This window comes from Triturus cristatus, chromosome 7 (genome assembly GCF_964204655.1).
Source record: "Triturus cristatus chromosome 7, aTriCri1.1, whole genome shotgun sequence".
NCBI classification, from domain to species: Eukaryota; Metazoa; Chordata; class Amphibia; order Caudata; family Salamandridae; genus Triturus; species Triturus cristatus.
Window position 1 is genome coordinate 1524732264 of NC_140590.1, and position 25573 is coordinate 1524757836.

General features: G+C 43.2%; 1 pseudogene; it reads right to left on the reverse strand.

Annotated features, from left to right (window-relative positions):
- LOC146812298 (phosphoenolpyruvate carboxykinase, cytosolic [GTP]-like) overlaps positions 1-24114 on the reverse strand; it is a 74593-nt pseudogene extending 50479 nt beyond the window's left edge.
- Positions 24115-25573: the final 1459 nt, after the last annotated feature.

Sequence of the window (25573 nt, forward strand, 5' to 3'; positions counted from 1 at the left end):
CTGGATCATACTACTACATTTTTATTGTTTAGCATGGTATGTAGACAGTGAAGTCCATGTACTCATTACATCCCTGTTACTACACGAAGTTGGTCAAATTCACAAAGATTGGTGTATGAGCAGGTGTGACTTACCGTTCCAGTACTCTCATTTTACTGGCACCATTGGCTCCCCATAATTAGAAGAGTTTAGTGTGAGTCATTGATAACCAGATAATAATCTTTAGAGGAATTTTAGAGGTATTCCTTTGTTTACTCCTGTCTTACTACAGGAATTCAGGAGATTACAGGAGTAAGTCACAGTAAAATCTTTATGAATAGGACCCATTATATCCCATCTGCCGTCTTAATAATCAATCAAAAGGTATTTTTAATATTTTAACCAGGTTAATTAGTGATTAGACTGATGTGCTGTTCAGGCCATTTCTATTGGCAAAGTCTATCACAAATGTTTGCTTGATTACCACCTAAGGAAGCGCTTTGTAAGTTTAATCTATCATACCAATGTGTTTTTTAATCAAATTACATTTTCCCTATTCACCAGTTAGCAACTGTCTTTTTGGTTGAGAAAGGAAATGTCTGATTTTACCTGAAATTTTCACTTGTGAAAGATATTGAGATGGACAAAAGAAATGTATAATTAATGAAGAAATAATTGTGCATCCACCTAATAAATTTCTGGGTCATTTTGGACACTCACTCAAGGCCTAAACTTTTCACGTCCAAATAATTGATTCCAAGAGGCTTATTTACAAGCCCCTTGCGCCACCGATGCGTCACTTTTTTTGATGCACCGGGGGCGCAGTGTGCTGCCCCATATTTACAAGGCCACCCTGCGTGGCTTATTATGGCTTTGTAAATATGGCCCCTTTTAACTCATCACTTTGTGTGATGCCATGGGTGTTGCTGTGGGTGTTCTCATGCAACACCCATGGATTCTGCCTTATTCCCAGATATACAACATTTTGTAAACCTGCGAATGTGTCAGAATCTTACGCCTCCCCATCGGATGGCGTAAGGAGGTGCAACCAGGAGAAATACTTTTATTTTTCCTCGTTTTTTCCTCTTTCTATGTGTGCTGAATTTTGCAGCGCACATAGAAAGAGGAAAACATCATCAATGAGTGTTTTTGTGCAGGAAGGTGTCCCTTCGCAATGCAGACATCTGTGCACCATGGTGCAAGGGTGCCTGCATTGGCGCAAGGCAGCCAATTGTCCCCTAGCACAGGGGAAAGCACAGTGATGCATCATATTGTTGTAAACATGGCGCATCCCTGTGCTTTTACAATGATGAGCTCGGCACAGCAAAATGGCTTGCGATGCCGCACTGAGTCATTTTGTTGTAAACAAGGCCCCCTGTCTGTTAGTCCAATCAGTTGAATTGACGCAAAACATGAATACAACACCCAGAGTGCTTTGACAAATAGTTTCATTTCAAAGTCCATCAAAGCATAGGGCGTTAATAGCAATTAACTGACGCTCAATGAAAGATCTTCTCAGATGAAAAATACATTAAGCAGATTTTTAGGAGAGTAAAACAGTGCAAACAAGAGAGACTAAAAAAGAGAACGCGTATGGCGCCCTCTGTGTGTATGCGCCTTTGACATGTTTTAACAAGATCAGTACTATCTACAAAAAGATCAAAACTAGTGAAAACGCTCTGGGTCAATCATTGCAATTTACTCAGGTCAATAGGCCATTTTTTGTACCTGAGAGGAAAAGGGGTTAATGACAAATCTTGAATCTCTTAGACAGTGTGATCAATTGGACCACACATTAATAGTCAGAGTCTGTATCACGAAGTTGGAAAAGATTTATTAGAAACTCAAAGGCAAACTATTGTAAACCATTCACAAAAACATACTATAAACATATAGTATTCTCAAAGGAAGACCAAACCGTCATACAATTTTGGTCCTCAATAACAAAGAACATATAAGGATTTCTGTAGCCGTGATACAGAACATTTTAAATAATATTTGATGACTGTACGAATACTCTTGATCGTTCTTCCCATACATGGAAGAGATTCACAAAATCTTCCAAACCCAATACTGAACTAAGAATAGGGTAAACCCAATTAAATCAGAGAAAAGAGAAAGGTGTCAGCATCAGAACCTCTGCAGAAGTTCTGTAGGCAAAGATCATCTATGGCCCGAAGCCACACAATCAGAACTGTCTGAAGAGATCTATACCTCTACAAGTCAAAGGGGCATCTAACTAACTTCAAGGTGAGTTCACTAATAAGAAAAACACAAAAAGTCGAGAAGCATGACATCACATCATTCAACTTGTTATTACAATTTCACATAAAGGTTCTTTGCGCCAGGTACGATCTTCCTGTCTTCCAGTCTCTGCTTCTGAAGTGTCCTTGGATTCCTCCCTTCAGCAGATATCACCAACTGCTAGTACTCCCTTTGTTCTTCATTAGGTTTAATTGATCTTGCCAGTTCTTCCTCGCCTCACTATCTCAAGAATACAATGTGCCTTTCACTAGCTAAGAATGCTTTGGTCCGCACCTGCAAAGAAGAAAAACATGTCGAAAACAACTTCCACGTTTAGTATTAAATGTCTTAACTATAAGGTTAAGGATTACAGTCATGCTAATTGAGCAACTTATCCTAAATGCATTTTTAAATTCTGCAACATAAATGAATCAAATATAAGGAGAGTTCTTCATTTTATACTGTACTCATACATGTGAATACACCTTATTAAACTAAAAGCGAGAACTGAGTGTGTCATAAGCACTTTACTAACACACAGTGGGTCATTTTTTTCTAGTCCATGGCAAATGTACTGCTTTAAAAAGCATTTTAGAGCACCACCTTACAATCTAAACCTGTAGGAGAGTATTTTCAGCAATCCAGTTGTCCCTACAAAGAAAAGATTAATATGCACACACACACACACGCACACACAAAGACACACACACACATATATATATTTTTTTTCACTGAAAAAAAACACAGGTTTCAGGGACGTTATAGTTAGTTGGACATTTTATTCGTACAAAACCAGAGAAATTTGGCCGTTATAGTTAGTTCAGCTAACTATAACTCGCGCACCCGCAATGCACTGCTAGCGCCAGTAGGTAGTTATAGTTAGGACCTCGTTTCTATTCAAAAAGCGTTTTTCTTTTCCAAATAACTTTAGCGCCGGTTGACGAATCTACATGAAATTTTCAAAACTCTCCGTTCAGCTCCTGTCTTGAAAGTTTCGGGGTGATTTGTCAAGCGGGGCCGAAAAAAGGGCGTCCCAAACGCGTTTTTCCCATGTTAATTTCCATAGGAAACTTAAGACAAAGCTACAGCCCGAACTACTGAACAGAACTACACCAAACTTGGCTAAAAGGTGTAAATCTGTTCAGTAGTTCATGAGAAATTAGAAAAAGTTTTGATATCTGTGGGCGCTATGGGTTTGCGAACCCTCCAGAGCACGAGCTTTATTCTCATTGGCTGCCAACACTCCAAACCAAGAACTGTTGGCAGCCATTTTGTGACTTGGTTACCGAGTCAGAAGAAATCTGTTCAAAAAAGGATGAAAAACAAGAAAAGGCGGCAGGGTAGGAACATCCTGACCCCCTAGGCCCCATTTTTTTTATTAAATAGAGGGCGCGCGACTTTGTGTGAGAAAAAAACAAAAATGGAGTGTGGGGTTATTAAATAATGGGTGGGGGGCTTGGGGGCTCCCCCTAGCACCGGGGACCACCACTTCCCCGGAGCACTAAAAATTGAAATTTGGGGGTCCGTTACGGACCCCCAAGCCCTGGGGACCACCACCTCCCCGGGTTTTAAAAATGTTGGAAGGGGGGCTGCGTGGCCACCTCCAGGAGCCCATAGTGGCCCTGGGGACCACCACCCCCCCAGGGCATGCCCTGGGGGATGGGGTCCCCGGGGTGAATATAAATTAATGGAAGTGGACAGGTTTTTTTTTCTGTCAAAGTTTGGAGTCGCGACCCTAGCGCAGCTCTCAGCGCAGCCCCCTAGTGTGAACGCGATGGGTGCGCAGTTCCCAGCGCGGCCCCAAGTGTGAACGCAATGGGTGCGCGGCTCCCAGCACGGCCTCAAGTGTGAACGTGATGGGTGCGTGGCTCCCAGCGTGTCCCCTAGTGTGAACGCAATGAGTGCGTGCCTCCCAGCGTGGCCCTAGTGTGAACGCGATGGATGTGCGACTCCAAGCAAAAATAATTAAGATTTTTTTTAATATAAACCGAGAATATATGTTGGGTTACTGGGTAGCTCTAAAAAGAGCCCTTGTTTTCATTGGGAAATTGTTGTAGCTACATGTAAGTGTGGATGTAGAGCTTCAGGTTGTTGAGAAACACTCTGTTGCCTTGGTCAGCGAATTGTACTCCATCACTTCTGTAGATGCCATCCATATGGAAACGTAGATTGTTGTTATAGATATGGTCTTTGAGGTAAGCAGAAACAGCTTTATTGAAATTATTTCTAGATTTCTCAATCTGAGGACAAAATTGATTGAACCACTTCCATTTCTGTCTTTGTCATATGTTAGAGTATACAAAGACAGTTTGGGGGAAAAGCAATATCAATTCTGCAAAGGTGTCCTTCATTAGCATTTCCAGACCTACCCCAGTCAATGTGCCTAGGTCGTTGCCACCACAGTGCACAATCATGAGGTCAGGAGGTTGGAGGTGCAAAAAGGTTTTAATCAAAGGCATTAATTGATGCCACTTTAATCCTCTCTGTCCAATCCATTTAATGTCTACATTTTGTAAAGCTAGGTCTTTGTCAATGCCTCTGCGTTCAGAATACCTTTTGCACCAGAAAACATAGCTGTGCCAACAATCCACACAGAAAGCATCTTGAAGGGATGTATGTAAGTAATCAAAAGATGTCTGTAGCTGAGGTAATCAGTTGGTAGAATGAGAGGTATCTAAAATGGTGGAGAAGATGCTGTTTTTAAGAAAGTAGAGAATTGATTGGCTGTTTAAGTACATTGTACTTTTAAAAATAGGGTGCATTTTACTTTGTTTAAAAAGCATGTTTCTTATGGGTTAGTACAAAATGTTTGAATGGTACAGTAGAAAGGATAAGGTCATGTTTTGCAAAGCCAACCACACCTGCTGTTTACATTTGCAACATTGTGTGGTGAACTTGAAAATATGGTGAACCTGTGACCTGTCAGTAAAGTTGAATGTTCCTTGAAGTGTTGCTATGGAAACTGGCATTAGGCAGAATGGGGGAAGAAGTCAGTTGCTAAGGGTTCTTATGTGTAACCAATGGAAATGTGTTTTACAATTTGAAAAACTCTGGGAAGCAATGTTATTTGTTGCCTATGTGTATTTGTATGGAGAAAGAGAGGGAAACCTTGCCATTACTGGTTTTACCTTGCTGAGTCTGGTGCATTATATTGATTGTGTGTAAAATAAAATCCTGTCGGAGTTTGTGAGATTTTTCATTCAACACATTTATTTGCAAGGTGAGTTACAAATTTGTGAGGTTTATTTTTTTTAAATGACATTATTCTAAAAGTGTGTTGTTTGAAATATATTATTACATGTAGAGATGTATATTGGAGTTGTTTCATTGTACTTAAATGTTGTTTAAAAAAGAGTCTCTACAGTAATATGTGTATTTTTTAAGATGATTACCGATGTTATTAATTAAGCTTGTTTTTTAAGTCTGTACAAAGGTATAATTAAATGATGCTGCATATTTTTAGATAGTTGGTTGAAGATGCAGTACAAATGTGCAGTTTGAAAGATGTTTATATAAGGTGTAGTTTATTAGGCTTTATTTTTTGTTGTCTCTACAAAGGTATAGTTGAATGATGCATAATTATTAATAGTTTGGTAAAGATACAGCACAACTGTGCTGTTTGAAAGATGATCATATAAGGTGTTAACAATTAGGTTTCTTTTATTAGTTTGAACAAAAGGTAAAGTTAAATGAGGCCATATATTTTAAGATAGAATGGTGACATAAGGTGCTCTTAACTAGGCTTCTTTTTTTAGTCTAAACAAAGGTATAGTTGAATGATGCCACATAATTCTAGATATAAAGGTGAAGATGTAGAATAAAAGAGTGGTTTTAAAAATGCTCATAAAAGGTGTTGTCAATTAGCCTTCTTTCTTAAGTCTGTTGAGAGGTATAGTTTAATGATGTCGCATATTTGTAGATAGAATGGTCAAGATGTAGCTCAAAAGTAAACCACCACATATTACCCTTTGCAGGCGTGTTGTACTTGTCTACTTAACTAGATAATATGTAATGACTCATCTATGTGTTCAAATTGTATTTATACAGTTATATGTATGCTTAGTGAACTATTGAGGGGTGCCTGACCGATAAGAAGAGTGCAAAGGTAGTGTCTAGGTGATTTTAAAACTACATGAGTAATGATTGACTGATTCCATATTCTGCAATCACCCAGTTAGTATCCAAGTATTCATTAAATCACTCCGTCACTACCCAAACAGTTATGAAATCACACAGGCACTCCCCATGCACTCTCCCAATAAGCCGAGAACTACCCATGTACTCATGCAATAAACCAAGCACTTATAAATTCACCATGCACTCTCCTTGTAGTATTCTAATCATTCAGTCAGTACCCATGTACTCATGCAATGACCCAGGCACTAACATATGCAGTGCAAGAGTCCCCTGTGCACTACTCATGCAGTCCTCTAACCACCTACACACTACTGATTCACTCTTTCAATTACCCAGGTAGTACTGATGTAGTCCAGAAATCTTCCTGTCACTAGCTATGCACTCCTCTAATCACCCAGCCAGTACTATGTACTTATCAAATTACTCTGCCAATTCCCAAGCACTTATAAATTCTCCATACATTCTCCTTGCAGTACTCTAATCATCCATTCAGTACCCATGTACTCATGCAATGACCCAGTCACTAAAACATGCACTGCTACAATCTCCTGGGCACTACCCATGCAGTCCTCTAACCACCTAAGCACAACTCATTTGCACCTTCAATTACCCAGGTAGTACCCATGCACTCCAGCAATCACCCTGTCACTCCCCATGCACTCCTCCAATCACCCAACCAGTACTAGGTACTTATCCAGTCACTCTGCCAATACTCGAGCACTTAAAAATTCACCATGCACTCACCTTGCAGTACTCTAATCATTCAGTCAGTACCCATGTACTCATGCAATGACCCAGGCACTAACACATGCACTGCTACAATCCCCTGAGCACTACCCAAGCAGTCCTCTAACCACCTACACAGTACTGATTCACTCCTTCAATTACCCAGGTAGTACCCATGTAGTCCAGCAAATACCCTGTCACTAGCTATGCACTCCTCTAATCACCCAGCCAGTACTATGTACTTATCCAATCAGTCCGCCAATTCCCAAGCACTTATACATTTTCCATGCATTCTCCTTGCAGTACTCTAATCATTCAGTCAGCACCCATGTACTCATGCACTGACCCAGGCACTAACACATGCACTGCTACAGTCCCCTGAGCACTACCCATGCAGTCCTCTAACCACCTGACACTACTGATTCACTACTTCAATTACCCAGGTAGTACCCATGTAGTCCAGCAATCCCACTGTCACTGCCCATGCACTCCTCCAATCACCCATCCAGCACCATGTACTTCTCCAATCACTCCGCCAATTCCAAAGCACTTATCAATTCTCCATTCATTCTACTTGTAGTACTCTAATCATCCAGTCAGTACCCATGTACTCATGCAATGAGCCAGGCACTAACACATGCACTGCTACAATCCCCTGAGCACTACCCATGCAGTCCTCTAACCACCTGACACTACTGATTCACTACTTCAATTACCCAGGTAGTACCCATGTAGTCCAGCAATCACCGTGGCACTAACCATGCACTGCTCTAATCACCCATTCAGCACCATGTTCTTATCCAATCACTCCGCCAATACCCAAGTACCTATAAATTCTCCATGCACTCTACTTGCAGTGCTCTAATCATCCAGTCACTACCCATGTACTCATGCAATGACCCAGACACTAATACATGCAGTGCTAGTCACCTGTGCACTACCCATACAGTCCTCTAACCATCTACAAACTACTCACTTACACCTTTAATTACCCAGGTAGTACCTATGTAGTCCAGCAATCCCCCTGTCACTCCCCGTGCACTCTTCCAATGACCCAGCCAGTACCATGTTTTGATCCAATCACTCCGCCAAAACCCAAGCACTTACAAAATTCGCCATGCACTCTCCTTGCAGTACTCTAATCATCCAGTCACTACCCATGTACTCATGAAATGACCCTTGCACTAACACATGCAGTGCTACAGTTACCTGTGCACTACCCATGCAGTCCTCTAACCACCTAGACAGTACTCATTTACGCCTTCATTTACCCAGGTAGTACCCATGCACTCCAACAATCACACTGTCACTACCCATGCACTGCTCCAATCACCCAGCCAGCACCATGTTCTTATCCAATCACTTCGCCAATTCCCAAGCAGTTGTGAATTCTCCATGCACTCTCCTTGAAGTACTCTAATCATCCAGTCACTACCCATGTACTCATGCAATGACCCAGGCACTAACACATGCACTGCTACAATCCCCTGAGCACTACCCAAGCAGTCCTCTAACCACCTACACAATACTGATTCACTCCTTCAATTACCCAGGTAGTACCCATGTAGTCCAGCAAATACCCTGTCACTAGCTATGCACTCCTCTAATCACCCAGCCAGTACTATGTACTTATCCAATCAGTCCGCCAATTCCCAAGCACTTATACATTTTCTATGCATTCTCCTTGCAGTACTCTAATCATCCAGTCAGCACCCATGTACTCATGCACTGACCCAGGCACTAACACATGCACTGCTACAGTCCCCTGAGCACTACCCATGCAGTCCTCTAACCACCTGACACTACTGATTCACTACTTCAATTACCCAGGTAGTACCTATGCACTCCAGCAATCACCCTGTCACTCCCCATGCACTCCTCCAATCACCCAACCAGTACTAGGTACTTATCCAGTCACTCTGCCAATACTCAAGCACTTAAAAATTCACCATGCACTCACCTTGCAGTACTCTAATCATTCAGTCAGTACCCATGTACTCATGCAATGACCCAGGCACTAACACATGCACTGCTACAATCCCCTGAGCACTACCCATGCAGTCCTCTAACCACCTGACACTACTGATTCACTACTTCAATTACCCAGGTAGTACCCATGTAGTCCAGCAATCACCGTGGCACTAACCATGCACTGCTCTAATCACCCATCCAGCACCATGTTCTTATCCAATCACTCCGCCAATACCCAAGTACTTATAAATTCTCTATGCACTCTCCTTGCAGTGCTCTAATCATCCAGTCACTACCCATGTACTCATGCAATGACCCAGACACTAATACATGCAGTGCTAGTCACCTGTGCACTACCCATGCAGTCCTCTAACCATCTACAAACTACTCACTTACACCTTTAATTACCCAGGTAGTACCTATGTAGTCCAGCAATCCCGCTGTCACTCCCCTTGCACTCTTCCAATGACCCAGCCAGTACCATGTTTTAATCCAATCACTCCGCCAAAACCCAAGCACTTATAAATTCGCCATGCACTCTCCTTGCAGTACTCTAATCATCCAGTCACTACCCATGTACTCATGAAATGACCCCTGCACTAACACATGCAGTGCTACAGTTACCTGTGCACTACCCATGCAGTCCTCTAACCACCTAGACAGTACTCATTTGCACCTTCATTTACCCAGGTAGTACCCATGCAGTCCAACAATCACACTGTCACTACCCATGCACTGCTCCAATCACCCAGCCAGCACCATGTTCTTATCCAATCACTTCGCCAATTCCCAAGCAGTTGTGAATTCCCCATGCACTCTCCTTGAAGTACTCTAATCATCCAGTCACTACCCATGTACTCATACAATGACCCAGGCACTAACACATGCACTGCTACAATCCCCAGAGCACTACCCATGCAGTCCTCTAACCACCTACACACTACTCATTCGCTCCTTCAGTTACCCAGGTAGTACCCATGCAGTCCAGCAATCCCCCTGTCACTTCCCATGCACTCCTTCAATCACCCATTCAGCACCATGTACTCATCCAATCACTCCGCCAATACCCAAGCACTTATAAATTCACCATGCACTCTCCTTGCAGTACTCTAATCATCCAGTCAGTACCCATGTACTCATGCAATGACCCAGGCACTAACACATCCACTGCTACAATCAGCTGTGCACTACCCATGCAGTCCTCTAACTACCTACACACTACTTATTCGCTCCTTCAATTACCCAGGTAGTACCCACGCAGTCCAGCAATCACCCTGTCACTTCCCATGCACTCCTTTAATCACCCATTCAGCATCATGTACTTGTCTAATCACTTAGTCAATTCCCAAGCACTTATAAATTCACCATGCACTCTCCTTGTAATACTGTAATCATCCAGACAGTACCCATGTACTTATGCAATGACCAAGGCACTAACACATGCACTGCTACAATCAGTTGTGCACTACCCATGCAGTCCTCCAACCACCTAGACACTACTCATTCACTCCTTCAATTACCCAGGTAGTACCCATGCAGTCCAGCAATCACCCTGTCCCCACCAATGCCACCGTGGGGCAGTGGGGCTGGGCGGTGGAGGGGCCCGCGCTGAAATGCATTTGGCGTTTCAGCACACGCAATTAAATTATTTGTATTTATTTATTTACTTACATTACTCCGGTCGGCCATGAGCCGGAGTTTACTAACCCCAGCCTGCCACTCCCCCGCCCCATCCCACCACCCCACAACACCTCTTCTACGAGCCGCTACTGCCTTGCACTCATACAAGCACCTATGTAGTACTGATGCAGTTATCCAATCACCCAGGCATTACCCATCCACTCATCCAATCACACAAAAACTATCCATACACTCATACAAGCACATATGTACTACTGATGCACTCATGCAATCACCCTGGCACTACCTATGCAGTCTTCCAATCACTCAAACTCTACCTATGTATACATGCAATAACCCAGGCACTACTGATACACTCATACAATCACTCAATCACTACTGATACAGTATTCCAATCACCCAAGCACCACTTATATACTAATGCAAACATCCAAGCATTACCCATGCACTTATGCAATAATCCAGGCTTTACCCATCCACATGTCCTAATATACAAGCACTAGCCATGCACTTATGCAACCACCCAGGTATTACCCATACACTTGTCCAGTCACGCAGGCACTACCCATGCACTCATCCAATCACTCAGGCACTACCAAAGCACTCATGCAATCAACCAGGCAATACCAATTTACTCATTCAATCACACAGGTACTAGTGATGCACTCATGCAATCACTTATGCACTACCCATGCACTCTTTCAATCACTCAAGCTCTACATATTTACTCATGCAATCATCCAGGCCTCACCATCCACTTATTGTTCTTTTTTTTAGCAGAGTAGGTGGTTCTAAAAAGAACCGTTTTTTAATTCTTTTTTCAATTTTATAACTTGTTTGTGTTTTTTTTTAACTATTTTGTAAATTCTTTTGGTGTTTTACAAAAAACGAAAAACAACAAAACAAACAGTCCAACTTTGCAATTAAACTATCATTGCAACAGAAAATGCAACAAAAAAAATGAACAAGAGTGGTTTCTTGCAGCAGAATCCACAGTATCAACAGACTGCTTGCAATAACAAACTACAGTTTTGCTCTTGATGCAGCGGTGTTCTAAGTTTACGAACTTGGGACGGATGTCGAGTCCACGGTTTGCTGCAGAGGTGCTCGGTTCAGAAGTTTGGTCATCATGCTGCTCTGCTATCTGGGCACGACGATGTTGCTCGCGGGCTAGATGACGAGGATGCAGTGTCTGCAGGTGCTTCATCATACTGGAAGTGCCGCAGGAATACTTCTTTTCACTTCCATGTGAAAGGACCCTGGGACATAGCGTGCAGCTAACTTTCCTTGCATTAACCTTCTTTTCCCCCTCAGGAATCGTAAAGAAGGTCTATACCACAGACTCCTTTCTCTTCTTCACTGGTTCCTCCAACTCTTCTTCTTCTGTTGCCAAATTGACAGTTTCAGATGAAGAAGCCGTTTTCAAGTTGTTCAAAAAACACCCCAAAAAATTTACAACCTAGAAAATAAACACAACAGGTGTGTCTCCTAGGATGCAGTCAAAGGAATGAAAAAAAAGGGAGGGTGTCCTTCACATTCTAGAAACAAAATCTTGTAAACCAATTAAATGCTTTCTTTTGAAATCACATGGGGTTCGCGCACCCGGCGCGCTCCTGGCGCGCACTCGGTGCGACTTAAGAAAAATTTATTTAACAATAATATAACTTTATTCCAAATAGAAATATATCAATTTTATAATTACTTTAGATAATCTCTTCCTTTAAAACTCATACTAAAGTTATATACATATACTTTTAAAACAAACATTTGACAGGAGTCGCGCACTCGGTGCGACCACATACGTACATTACATTATGCGGGGGAGAACACTGCGCACCCGTTCCATACCACACATGCATCCAAAGTAAGGGAAATTTGCTTAACACTAATATACCTTTATTAAAATTACTAATATATGCTTCTTCAAATTAAATTATATAATCTCTTGGTTTAAAACACATATTAAAGTGATATACATATACTTTTTAAATAAAAACATTTTACGGGAGTCATATGTACATGACGTTACGTGGGGCCGGACACCACGCACCCATCACATATCAAACATGCATCCTCCATGACTTTACCAATATGGCGGCAAAAAAATATATATATATATATTTTAGAAAAGAAAAACATTATATTATTTTTACAACAAATAAAAAGTAATGTAATTTTCTTTTTAACATATAACAGTTACAAAACATCATTTAAAAAACCTTTGAAATTCACTGAAAAAACCAAAGGTTTTCAGAGATGTTATAGTTAGACATATGCATTTTAAAAACCTTTGAAATTCACTGAAAAAACCACAGGTTTCAGGCACGTTATAGTTAGAAATTAGCATTTAACAAACCTTGGAAATTCACTGAAAAAACCACAGGTTTCAGGGACGTTATATTTAGTTGGACATTTCATTCGTACAAACCAAGAAAAATGTGGCCGTTATAGTTAGTTCAGCTAACTATAACTCGCGCCCCCGCAATGCACTGCTGATAACGTCACATATTACATCATTCATGACATGGTCAGTGGGCCCGATTCACAGAACTAACTTAAGACAAAATCCTAAACTTGCTACTTTTGGTATTCACAGAAGGCATTTAGTAGTAGTAAAGTTAGGATTTTGTCTTACGTCTGTCTTAAGTCTGTCCTAAGTTTGTCTTAAGTTTGTCTTGAGTCTGTCTTAAGTCTGTCTTAAGTCTGTCTTAAGTTTGTCTTAAGTTTGCCTTAAGTTTGTCTTATCTCTGTCTTAAGTCTGTCATAAGTCAAACTTAAGACAAAATCCTAGCTTTACTACTACTAAATGCCTTCTGTGAATACCAAAAGTAGTAGGACAGACTTAAGACAGACTTAAGACAGACTTAAGACAGACTTAGGACAGACTTAAGACAGACTTAAGACAGACTTAAGACAAAATCCTAACTTTACTACTACTAAATGCCTTCTGTGAATACCAAAAGTAGTAAGTTTAGGATTTTGTCTTAAGTTAGTTCTGTAAATCGGGCCCACATACATCACTGATGACATCACTGATGACATCACTGATGACATCATCCAAACTCATTCACTGATTCCTGGGCCTACAAACACATCCACTCATTCACCCATACAGTTACTCATACATGTAGTCACTCATCAATACAGCACTATCATATGCACTCATACACCTATACAGACAGTCACACACCACCACTCACCCTTAGAGTTACTCACACACCTAGTCAGTCATGCAAAGAATCAATCAACCTCCCATTTAATCACCTATACAGTTATACACACCCCACCTCACCTATTCATACAGATACTAACACATACTTACTCTCTTATACAATCACTGACACAAGCACATACTCATCCATACAGCCACTCTCACAATCACTCACTCTCACATATAGTCATTTATATACTCCAACACTCACATATTCTGCCTCTCATATATGTAGTTACTCATACATATACCACTGAGACATCCATTCACTCACCAACACAGCCATACGCACACTCACTCACCCATACAGCCCTTCACAGACACACTCTTGAACCCATACACCCAGTGAATCAACCACACACATCTATGCACAGAGTCACACACCTCCCACACACCCACACATATACTCAGACACCCATACAGCTACTCAGGCAACCAATCAATAACCCATATAGACACTCATGTAGCTACTCACCAACCCCATGCAGCAGCTTACACAACAACAGACAGACTGATACAGACATTCACACAGTTTAGTCACTAACCCATGCATTCAGTAAGACACATTTAATCACTCACTTATACAGTCAGTCACGCACCTACTAAATGTTCCATCCAGACACTTATGCATCAACTCATTCTTCAATACACCTTGGCATATATATAAAACATATTTAAACTTTATAGAAACACACAGTCACTGGATGATGTCATCAGTGATGTCACTGACCATGTCATGAATGATTTAATATGTGACGTCTTCAGCAGTGCATTGCGGGGGCGCGAGTTATAGTTAGCTGAACCAACTATAACGGACACATTTCTCTGGTTTTGTACGAAAGAAATGTCCAACTAACTATAACGTCCCTGAAACCTGTGTTTTTTTCAGTGAAAAAAATAAAAATACATATATATATATATTATATATATATATATATATATATATATATATATATATATATATATATATATATATATATATATATATAAATATATCACAACACACAATAAATGCACCTTCTATACTTAAGTGTATCACATTCCATTGATTATTATTACATCACACGAGTGTAAAATGCCAAAGGTACTTACAAATATGTGGCCTTGTCAACCCAGAAAGGATGGAGCAAAATTATGCTACTCCATGAGAGAATATGTTGACAGTTTCCTTGTCCTAGTTTCTGTTTCTTAATCCTTATCTTTCATGCATCCTGGAAGCGTGGCTTAAACGCCTTATCAATGTCCTCTTCTTACATCCAACACCAAAGCTGACTGGTTCTGGTTTGTAAATGGGCAGATTGCCCCTCTGATCTTGAGTAACGATGAGCGTCATTCTCTCGATTTGGGCCACATTCCTCGGGTCGGTGAGAGCCAGCCAGCTATGGAAAGAAAGGACAGACTCTTAGGCAAATACAAGGCAACGATCCAGCATCAGTGTGCTGCTAGGTTCATTCGAGACAACGCAAACACAGAGTGTGCCAGGGATTTCTGTGAAATGCATTTGAATTACAGCGCAATTGAAAGATTAGGAAATATATTCCACTATTGATTTCTCTCTTAAAGTGATACAATGTGCCTACTACCATTCTTTCATATACTGTTACCGTAGGTAGTGCCTTTGAGATACATCTGAACCCCCACCAGCCACCCCAAAATCTGGGCAACCTGCATTCAGAGAGTGGCTCACAGTCTGGTGTGGGAAGTCCTTATTCACAAAAACCCACTCCCATATGACTGAATTTAAATAACGCGGGAAAAGGTGAGACAGAATAAGACTGGAGTGGGCATCACTGACAGGGGCATGTAATACTAGGGACATAGCTATCAATGGTGCAGCAGGTGCAATGTCATTGGAGCTCACTGAACCGTAATCATTGTTGTATTTTGCTAACCAACCAGCTGTCAGGGCGGACATTTTCATTAATTGCAGTCAGGACAATCGCACCTTTACTACAACTCTGCTAAATTGGTCTACACCTTGAATATCGATACCAGAATATCAATAGGACACCATATCGAGGAAATAAATATAAAAAATAAAATGTTGACAGGTACGTAGGTCTAGATATAAGATACCTAACTCCACATATGTGTATCTTATTTTTATATATATAAAATATACATATATGTGGAGTTAGGTATCATACATCTAGACCTACTTACCTAATTAATTAATTCCGTCCAGTCTGCCACCTTCTATCTCTTTTATAACGAAAATATTAACTACAGCATACAGAATGCATTAAGCAGGGGAGTATCACCCATTATCTGCTAAAAAAGTGAAAGGCTGTATTTTAGCCCAGTCAAAATGAGGGAAGAGTGTAGATTTTTTAAATGTTTTAAGGGTGATGATTAAATAAGCTAGTAAATGAGTGACTGAATATACTTGTATTACCCTCTATCCTACTAGGCACTGTCTGGGTGTCAGGAGATTCAGGAGATTCAAAGGTAGAAGGACTGGTTAGGAAAGAAACAAGTGTTTACAGAATACAGACCCCTCCAGCATAAGGCACCATTTACTTACCAGTTCTCATACTTGGTCAGCCTCTTGACCATGCTGCTCTCCTCCATGTGGGTCAGGATCCTCTTGTTCTCCTCCTCGGCCCGTGATAGATGTGGATGCTCTCAGGCTGGCACACCTTGGTATTGCCCACCACAAAGACCCTCACACCTGGGCTCAATCTGTTCAGTTCCCCCTGTACCATCTTGCTGGTGATCTTCAGCTTGGTCTGCAGCAGGGGCACCGTCTTAGAAGAGACCTAAGAGTGTCCCAGTGGCTGGACTGTCTGAGGGCTGGCAAGAAGTGAAAAGTTCATATGCTCAGCAAATTTTCTATAAATAGTGTCTAATGATTACTAACAGATTAACAATGACTTACACTAACCTCTTATAATTACGTGAAGCAAATGGTTTTATGTGTATAGCACTGTACCTTTCAATAATTTACCTAAATATGTAAATAGACCGATGATGATCAGAAGAGCTGCAATGGCTTGTCAGTTTGTAAGACTTTGGGTAATCAATGACTGAATTCAGTATGATCCACATTTTTGGGGGTATTTTCAGTCTAGTACTGTTCAATTTAATAAGATCATGTAGCCTCTTCTGCAGCTCATTAGATAGCAGTCAATAGAACCACAGTTCAGGCATCCCCACAGCCAGGGTGGGCATTGGCCTTGCAGTGCTATGTGACACTTTGATCCCTCTGGTGCAGGGCGTGTCTTTGAGCTTTGCGGGGCAGCACTGCCAGGTAGGTCAGAGGTAGCCCTGACTTGAACCGTCGAACAATGTGGGTCCCAGGGACCACTCCTTGATCCTCTATTTCATCAATCAACAAGTATTTGAAGCCAGCACATCTCTCCTGCAAAATTTGCATGCATCACAGCTGTGGAAATACATGCATGTAAGGGCATTCGTTAGAGTGAAGAACACAGCTTTGCAATTTACTCCCCACAGCAGCAAGTCTCTTTTGTCTTCGATTCTCTTCTTGTGCAGTCATCGTCAGAAGGAAATCCATGATATTGAGTGTTATAAGACAGTAGATGGACTGGCCCAGGCTGGGAAACTGCTCCTCTCCCTCAAACGTACTGAGAGCACCTTCTTATTGAAAGCACCTTCATTCTTATCTTTCCATCTCATTGTATCACTATCCTGACGTGTGCTGTGGACCAGGGACCACCAAGGAAAGGCGGCGGAATAGTCCCTAGAATATTGGCTGTGGAACTATGAGATCGAGGTACAAATCAGTCCTGACCCACTAGATCATTTTGTGATTTCTGCAAAACATGTCACTTCCCTGTGTATCAGGACTTTTCTTTGTCAATAATGTAAATTCATAGAAATAGGCTGAGCCCCCAGTGTTAAGATCCAAAAAGAAAATGTACACGCATATTTATCATCCCTGTCTGGTCGTGCTGTATAAAAGATCACATTTTGATGAATTAAAGTGTGGACTCATGATGGGATAGAGGTTTGAAGTAAATAACTATGGTTAGTACAACATGCCAAGACATCACTGAAGAAATAGAAGACTGTAAAATGTATAAGAGGAAATTGTACGAACAAAGACTAAAAACACGAATCAATAATATAGTCCTATACGCGACTCAATACAATGACATACACCTGCTCTCAGAGCTCAAAATAACACCAAAGGGAATGCACTAAAAATTATTTCAGTACCCACCCAAATAAATTACTTTTTATCCTTAAAAACAATGAGCACATATTTACTTGAAGGTGTTAAAAGGCTAGAACAGTGTTCTGTGTGGAGCCGATGGATTGACTCATCCATTTATCCATCCCCTAGTCAATGACAAGGAGTTCCCTTGAGGTGGGTGTTAAAATGTATTGTTTGTGCCACAGGAAACAATTCAGCTAGTGGTGTGAACTATATAAATTGTATATATTGATGTTCCTACTGGACTGAAATTGATGATGAAGGGGGAGTGCCAAAAGCATGTCGGCTATGTCAATTAAAGTACACATGCAACAAAATGCATTCAAGTTATGTTAATCTGCTTGTCTTGCATGAAAGACAGGTCGACAAATGCATGTATATGGAATCAGGAAGTGCAAGCCCTGCAGCTAACACATAGCATCTGTAGACCATATTAGATACTATTTTCTGGATCACTCCTCCAATGATTTGTGTAATATAATGAAGACATATAGTCAACAAGTTTGACATCCAATTTGACTTTTAGGGAAGTCATAGAGTAAATCTTAGTTATGAAAGCACACTTTCTGGATTGTACCTACTTTTTCCTGGGTGAGGCTGATATAATTAACTCTGCTATCAGTTTCTTAGCTACTTGAGTTCTTCTATCTTTCTTTAGATCTTTCTGGATTCCTATAGCCTCTCTTGATTCTTGGAGCTCTTCCTTTGCTCTTGAAGTCTTGTTCTTTGAAGATGCTCCCGGATGCCTTGAATAGTTAAGGGTGAGGACTCCACATCGCTACTGCAGGTGGGCTGAGGAGGCTAGTCTCCTGCGTCATAAAGTACCTTTCTCACCACTTAGAACTTGGCCATAAACAAGTGTCATCAGAAATCATTTTGTGAAAAAAGCAAAGCCCTCTTGCGGGTAATGATTGATCAAATTATTGACAATATGTACTTTTTCTGTCAGCAGTAGCGCAAATTGAGATGTTTGTACAACCTGTTGTGCATTTCGACCTTTGACCTGCTCGAATTCTGATGAAAGTAGGCTAGGCTATTTGTATGGATGGTGAGTGTCCTGAACTGATAACCTGGTTACTTGCCACCAGCAGTACGTCATGGCACATACCTCGGCATACCAGGGCAGCACAATGGCACAGGAGGGTTTTCGGTGCCTGTACTTTGGTGCCTGTACTTTGGAGCCTTGAGTCAGGCATATTTGCTTACCTTGTACATGTTCCTGGATGCAGGATAAAGTACAGTGTGATGCTGAGAAAACACAGAGGTGGTCTGTCAGCAAATTCAAAGAGCAGGGGGGGCTCTAGCAATGCAGTGTATGAAGATGTGTTCCAGGGCAAAGGACGCACAGACGCGCATGCAAATGGGTTAATGGCATTGCACTGCTGCATAGTGCAGGGCAGGTAGTCTGTTCTTTCACAGGCAATGAGGATGTGCCAAACATGAAAGGTACACTCAGTGAGCAGTCCTGCCTTGTAGAATATTCCCAATGCTTTCTCCCACTAAAGATAGTTTTTGGACAAAATATTGGATTAAAGATATCGTGTGACATGTATATCCTATTAAGACAGAATATCGATGGAAATCATTTTTTTTGTATATAATATTGTTGTAAAAAATACAGTTATATTTATTATTGTTTACTTTAATATCATGGTAAAAAATACTGTGTTTTAAATACTTTATACAAAATACTCAAGCACACCACGTTACCGCAGCGCCTCCAGTGTTTTATTGAAATATGGCTGCTAACCAAGACTCGTTTCGGCATTAGTCTTGATCAAGGGCTGTGTGTTATTTTTAGAGAAATGTTTTTATATTTCATATTTTAATGTACTTAATTTTGTATATGTATTTTTTTATTGACTGTTTCTGTTAATGTTATTTCCAAACATTTATAAAGATATACAAATAATAGTAATGAATATGTTCAATTAAGGGGCCGATTCCGATCTCGGTCGGAAGGGCACCGAATCGGGTTCGGCATTAGCAGATCCGATTCGAAGGCTGATTTTCCGTCCGAGTCATACACGGGTCCGGACGTCAAAGTACGATGCGAACAAGAGCGAAATCTCCGTCCGAATCGTTTCCAGGTCCGAACCACTCCGTACGACTCGGTCACAAGCAAACTGTGGTGCTCAATGGAGACGTTTCACTACCGAGCTAGTACGATGCTCGATCTGGACAGCCGGATCGAGTCGGAGCGTCCGGCTCACAATAGCTCCCGGAGTTGGACTTTGGGGGTCCGCGTCAGACCCCCATCACCCGCAGCCTTACGACTCGGACACAAGGGGAGACCCATGGGTCTCCCCAACACAGGCATGTATGGTGCAGATGGCACCGTTGCGTACCCACTGTAGGGGGCGCACTTGTTTGCAACGTGCCCATTCAGTCAATGGGAGCCCATGTATGCGTCGTACGACCGGCTCCCATTGACTTCTATGGGAGTCCGACCGAACCGAGTCCGACAGCATACGGCCGCATCGTACTCGCTCGGTTGGACTGCAGGAGTCCGGATCGGTTGGGAAACACCCCGAATCCGGCTCAGTCGGAGTGCTGTCCGATCCAGATCAGAATCGTCCCCTTAGTGTACAGTATTAAAATAAACAAATTCTAGTATGCTTATTTTAGTATTTTAATAATACTAAATAAATATTTGTGTTGGTTGCATATATGTTTAGTAATTTTTATTTATTGTACTATTAGGGGCCGATTCCAATCCTGGAAAAAGGCTGTACGACTCGTTGTACGGAGCGTTTTCTCCGTACGACTCGTACCCGGTAAACTTTCATTACAACCTAGGAAGTACGATTCGTACAGAAAGCCTATTTCCGTACGAATCATACAAAAGATCGTACGGGTAAAAAAAAACAACGATTCGAATCCGGAACAGCCTGTACGCGATGTCCGGACGTATTTAAGCAGCGGTTTCCGGCCCAGCAAGTACGATTCGTCCCTACGGCACTCCGTACGGCTCTTTACTTACGGGAGCCAAAAACAGCCATAAAAGCAGAGTCCTACAAATGGAGCCCCGGTACGCGACGTACACGCCATGAACCCCATCGTACGTGTCATCCCAGTCCTCTTAGCCTACGACCTGGTGTACCGATACCGACGCACACGCCGCAGAAGGTGAGAACAACACCCAGGGGCCAGGGTGGGGGGAGGGTCAGGAAACATACCCCATACCCAAAGCGAAACCTATAATATGGAGCCCATACATTACCACCAGGGTCTGGTCACTTGGGGGGCGTGTCTAGCAACCCCTGCGTACCGCAACAACGGAAGTGGACGTGTACGGTGCGTTGCATACGTACCAGTACAATAGTGATACGATGCGTACACACGCAATGAATGCGCGGGGGGGGTACGGTGCGTTTCACACGAACAGGTACGGCACCAGTACAATAGTGATACGATGCGTACACACGCAATGAATGCAGGGGTACGGTGCGTTTCACACGTACAGGTACGGCAAAGGTACAATAGTGATACGATGCGTACACACGCAATGAATAGTACGGTGCGTTTTACACGTACCGGTACGGCACCAGTACAATAGTGATACGCGTACACATGCAATGAATGGTACAGTGCGTTTCCCACATACAGGTACGGCACCAGTACAATAGTGATACGATGCGTACACACACAATGAATGCGGGGGTACGGTGCGTTTCCCACGTACAGGTATGGCACCAGTACATTTGGGATACGAGGCGTACACACGTCACAAATGTGGGGTTATGGTCTGGCCCTGCATGTTACCTTCATATTGGTGTGTGTGTAGGTCCAGGCCAGCAGTGTACTGCTCCAAGGGGGTGGGTGGGTGCAGAGGATTCCCAGCAGTGGCCAGCCATATGGGGGTGGCTGCAGATCAATACCAGCAGTGTCCAGACATGTAGGGGAGGCTGTATAGGACTCCCAGCAGTGGTCAGCCATATAGGGGTGGCTGTAGATGAATACCCGCAGTGTCCAGCCATATGGGGGTGGCTGCAGATGAATACCAGCAGTGGACAAACATATAGGGGTGGGTGCAGATTAATACCAGCAGTGTCCAGACATATGGGGGTGGGTGCAGAGGACTCCCAGCAGTGGACAGAGACATGGGGGTGGGTGCATATGACTACCAGCAGTGATATGGGGGGTGTACATCATTATCAGATGACCACACCTACATGGTGGAATGGACGCATCCCTAACTTTAGACTATGATGATAGTGCTATAACAACACATCACTGACAGGAGTGTCCCACTCCCAGGAGGATGGATGTCTTTCACCCACTGCATGACACACCACATGTGGGTGTGAGGACAAATAACACATGCATACCCACCCATGGCGGATGCAGCACAATACACAGCCTGATTTCATGCCACAAGACTGTATAGTTATGTAACTGCATACAAAACTAAGATAGCCAAAAGGAACACACACTGTCACGCACATCCCAGGAGTGATAGGAATGTCCAGGTGCTGGTCCAGCCACCAAGATGTTGTCTCTCATGGAAGGAATAGGGTGGAATTCCCCTAGATACAATGCCCACAATTGTGAGTCAGGTGCCCAAATACCCTGCATAACACGTACCATTTGTGTGGTCGGCCGTGATTACACACATGCATAGTGCTGAAAAGGGTGAATTTGTCCCTGAAGGCATTCTACATACTCAAAACACAAGTACAGTGACTAGCAAGGATGGCACAGACGATTCAGCAGGAGACATCGGTGAGCAGGCATGGCCGTTGTTGAAGGGATCCGTCACCAACAAAGGAAATGTTGACACAGGTCAGCACAACAATTGTGCAACTGTTTGTAGGGAAGATGTCAGGTGCCACAGAGGAAGGAACACTCCTATGGACAATGTCTCAAAACAAAATGAACACACACTACCAATGATTCTTTGCAGAGACATTGTGATGGCACATAGATACCATGGTCCACCTCATGACCATCATACAAAAACATTTCTCAGAACCCTAACACATTACCAGAACACCAACTCCAGGAGCCTCATCACCAACATCAAGTACCTGAAATGCAATAGTGTTGAAAGTAAAACAAAAGGCTTTATTCAGCACAAACAAAAAAAATCAAAAAATAGACTATTTACACAGGCCAATGGCCAGTCCATATGTTAAGTCCAAGGGGGGACGTAGGGGACCGCGTCTACCCCTAGCTTGCCTGCACAAATGAACCTCCAGGTTTGTCGGACGGGGGTGGGGCATCATCTTGGGCAGTACCAGGCACCGCAGGGACAGGAGGGGGAAGGGTAGGTGTGGTGGGTGCAGGGGTGGGCGTCTCCACCACTGGGTGTGGGTCAGCGCCGAAGGTGGAGGCGAGCTCGGCGCTGCACACCGCTGCTAGTACGTCCAGCCTAACCCCTGCACCTGAGGATTCCCCAGGGTCAAGGGAGGGTGTGGTGGGTGAGTGATGGGGTGCAGCGCTCCTGGGGGAGGGGGTCGACATGGTGGGGGACTCAACTCCCGTGCCCGGGGACTTCCTCGCCCGCTTGTGGGGTTGTAGCTCAGCGGGGGCGAGGTCCAGCTCACCCAGAAAGAGCTGCTTGGGTGAGCGTTTGGCAGGGGAGCCAAGGGGAGTGGTTTTGGAGGGACAGGGTTGTGAGGACTGCGGACTGCGACTGTGGCTGCGTGTATGTCGTCTGTCCCCAGACCCTGTGGGTGTGCCTACATCCCCCTGAGTGTGCGTGCCAGGAGGTGTGCGCTTTGCCTTACTTGGGGGTGTGCTGGCTGTGTCTGGTGGGGTGCGTGCTTGTGACTGTCTGGGTGTGCGTTGGACAGGTATGGTAGAGGGAAGTGTGGATGGGTCCGGGGTAGGGGGGGACGGAGCGCTGCAGGAGAGTAACTGCTGCCGTCAGGGAAGAGTCCATGGACCGCAGAATCCAGCGTTGGTCAGACATCGTTGCTGACATGCCCTCCATGAACGACACCATCTGTGTGAGCAGTTTAGTGTGGCCATGGAGGACATTCAGCACTGATGCCTGCCCAACCTGCAACTGCTGCAGCATGTCCACAGACTCTTCACTGAGGGCAGCAGGGGTAACAGGGGCAGGGGGTGCAGTGCCTGGGCCGAAGGAGACATGGTGGGCCTCTGCACGGACAGAAGGGACGAGAGCAACTGGGTGGGCGGAGATGGTAACGGAGGAGGCGGGGACAGATGTGAGGGTACTGCCAGGTGGTGTAGCAGCCTCTGCCTCCTCGAGGAAGTCAGCGTCGGACCCGTCGGCATCGTAGGTGGTATCGCCTCCAGACAGGTCCTCGGACTGACTCCCCTCGCCCTCCGTGCCACTGGCTCCCTCAGACTCTACAGCACTGGTGACACGGTCGCTGGGTCCCTCCTCCAGGTCCGTGTAGGTGTCTTCCTCTGTTTCGGATGATGATGCTGTGGGCAAGGAGAAGAAACCGAAATGCATCAGTCACCTGTATACATCTGACACATGAGCACAAAAACAATAGGTCACAGTGCATATCAGGCAATGCATCATGAGTAACAGCTAGATTACTCCGCACATATGTAAGGCCTGTACTGCCAAGTTGGTAGACCCACTATGCCACTTGGACACAAGGAAAAAAAGAACACACCAGGCCACAACTTGAATGAGAAATACACTGAGAAGCTAGTGTCTGTGAACAGGTGAGCACAGCAATACAATGAAGTCATGCCACCTCTTGTTTACCCTGAAAGAAACAGTAGTGGTGCACCCAAGGTAAACTAACACACCTCAATACTCAAGGTGTCACCACACTCAGAGACCTGTAAGTACTTTGGAACACAAAACGAAAAAATGTTGGTACCTTGGGACTCACAATACTTTACACAATCAACATGTTTTGAATGTGGCAATTTGCCATTTCGTGAAAAGAACACTCATGTGCCTGCATGAAATATGTCTCCCAAGGAAGTGCACACAAAACTACATTTACACTGTCATTGAAGAAGCTGGCACCTTTTTCTAAGAAGCCACTGTTAGAAATAAATGGTGTTGCAGAAAGTACATATACATGGGCCCACAGAGGTCTTGATGTCTTGACACTCGTTAGTTTGTATCACCAACAGCAAAGGAGTTTCACAAAATCAAGACCACTGTGGGAACATGTATATGGAGAATCTGCAACACCATTTAATTCTAACAGTGGCTTCTTTGAAAAGGTGCCAGCGTGTTCCATGAAAGTGGAAATGTCGTTTGGTGTGCACTTCCTTGGGAGACATCTTTTATGCAGGCACATTAGTGTTATTAACACAAATCATCAAATTACCACGTTTAAAACATGAAGAACTGTTGACAAGTGCTGTGAGTGCCAAGGTACAATTTTTTTTTACTAACAACTTGAATTATGTCAGTTGTCACATGGCCATCCGTCACCTGATTACAGAGTAGGCTACACATATGACCTACTGCCTGTCATCTGGAGTGGCACACATGTCCAAACCCAGGACAATGCATAAGCTAATGGGCCTGCAATTGG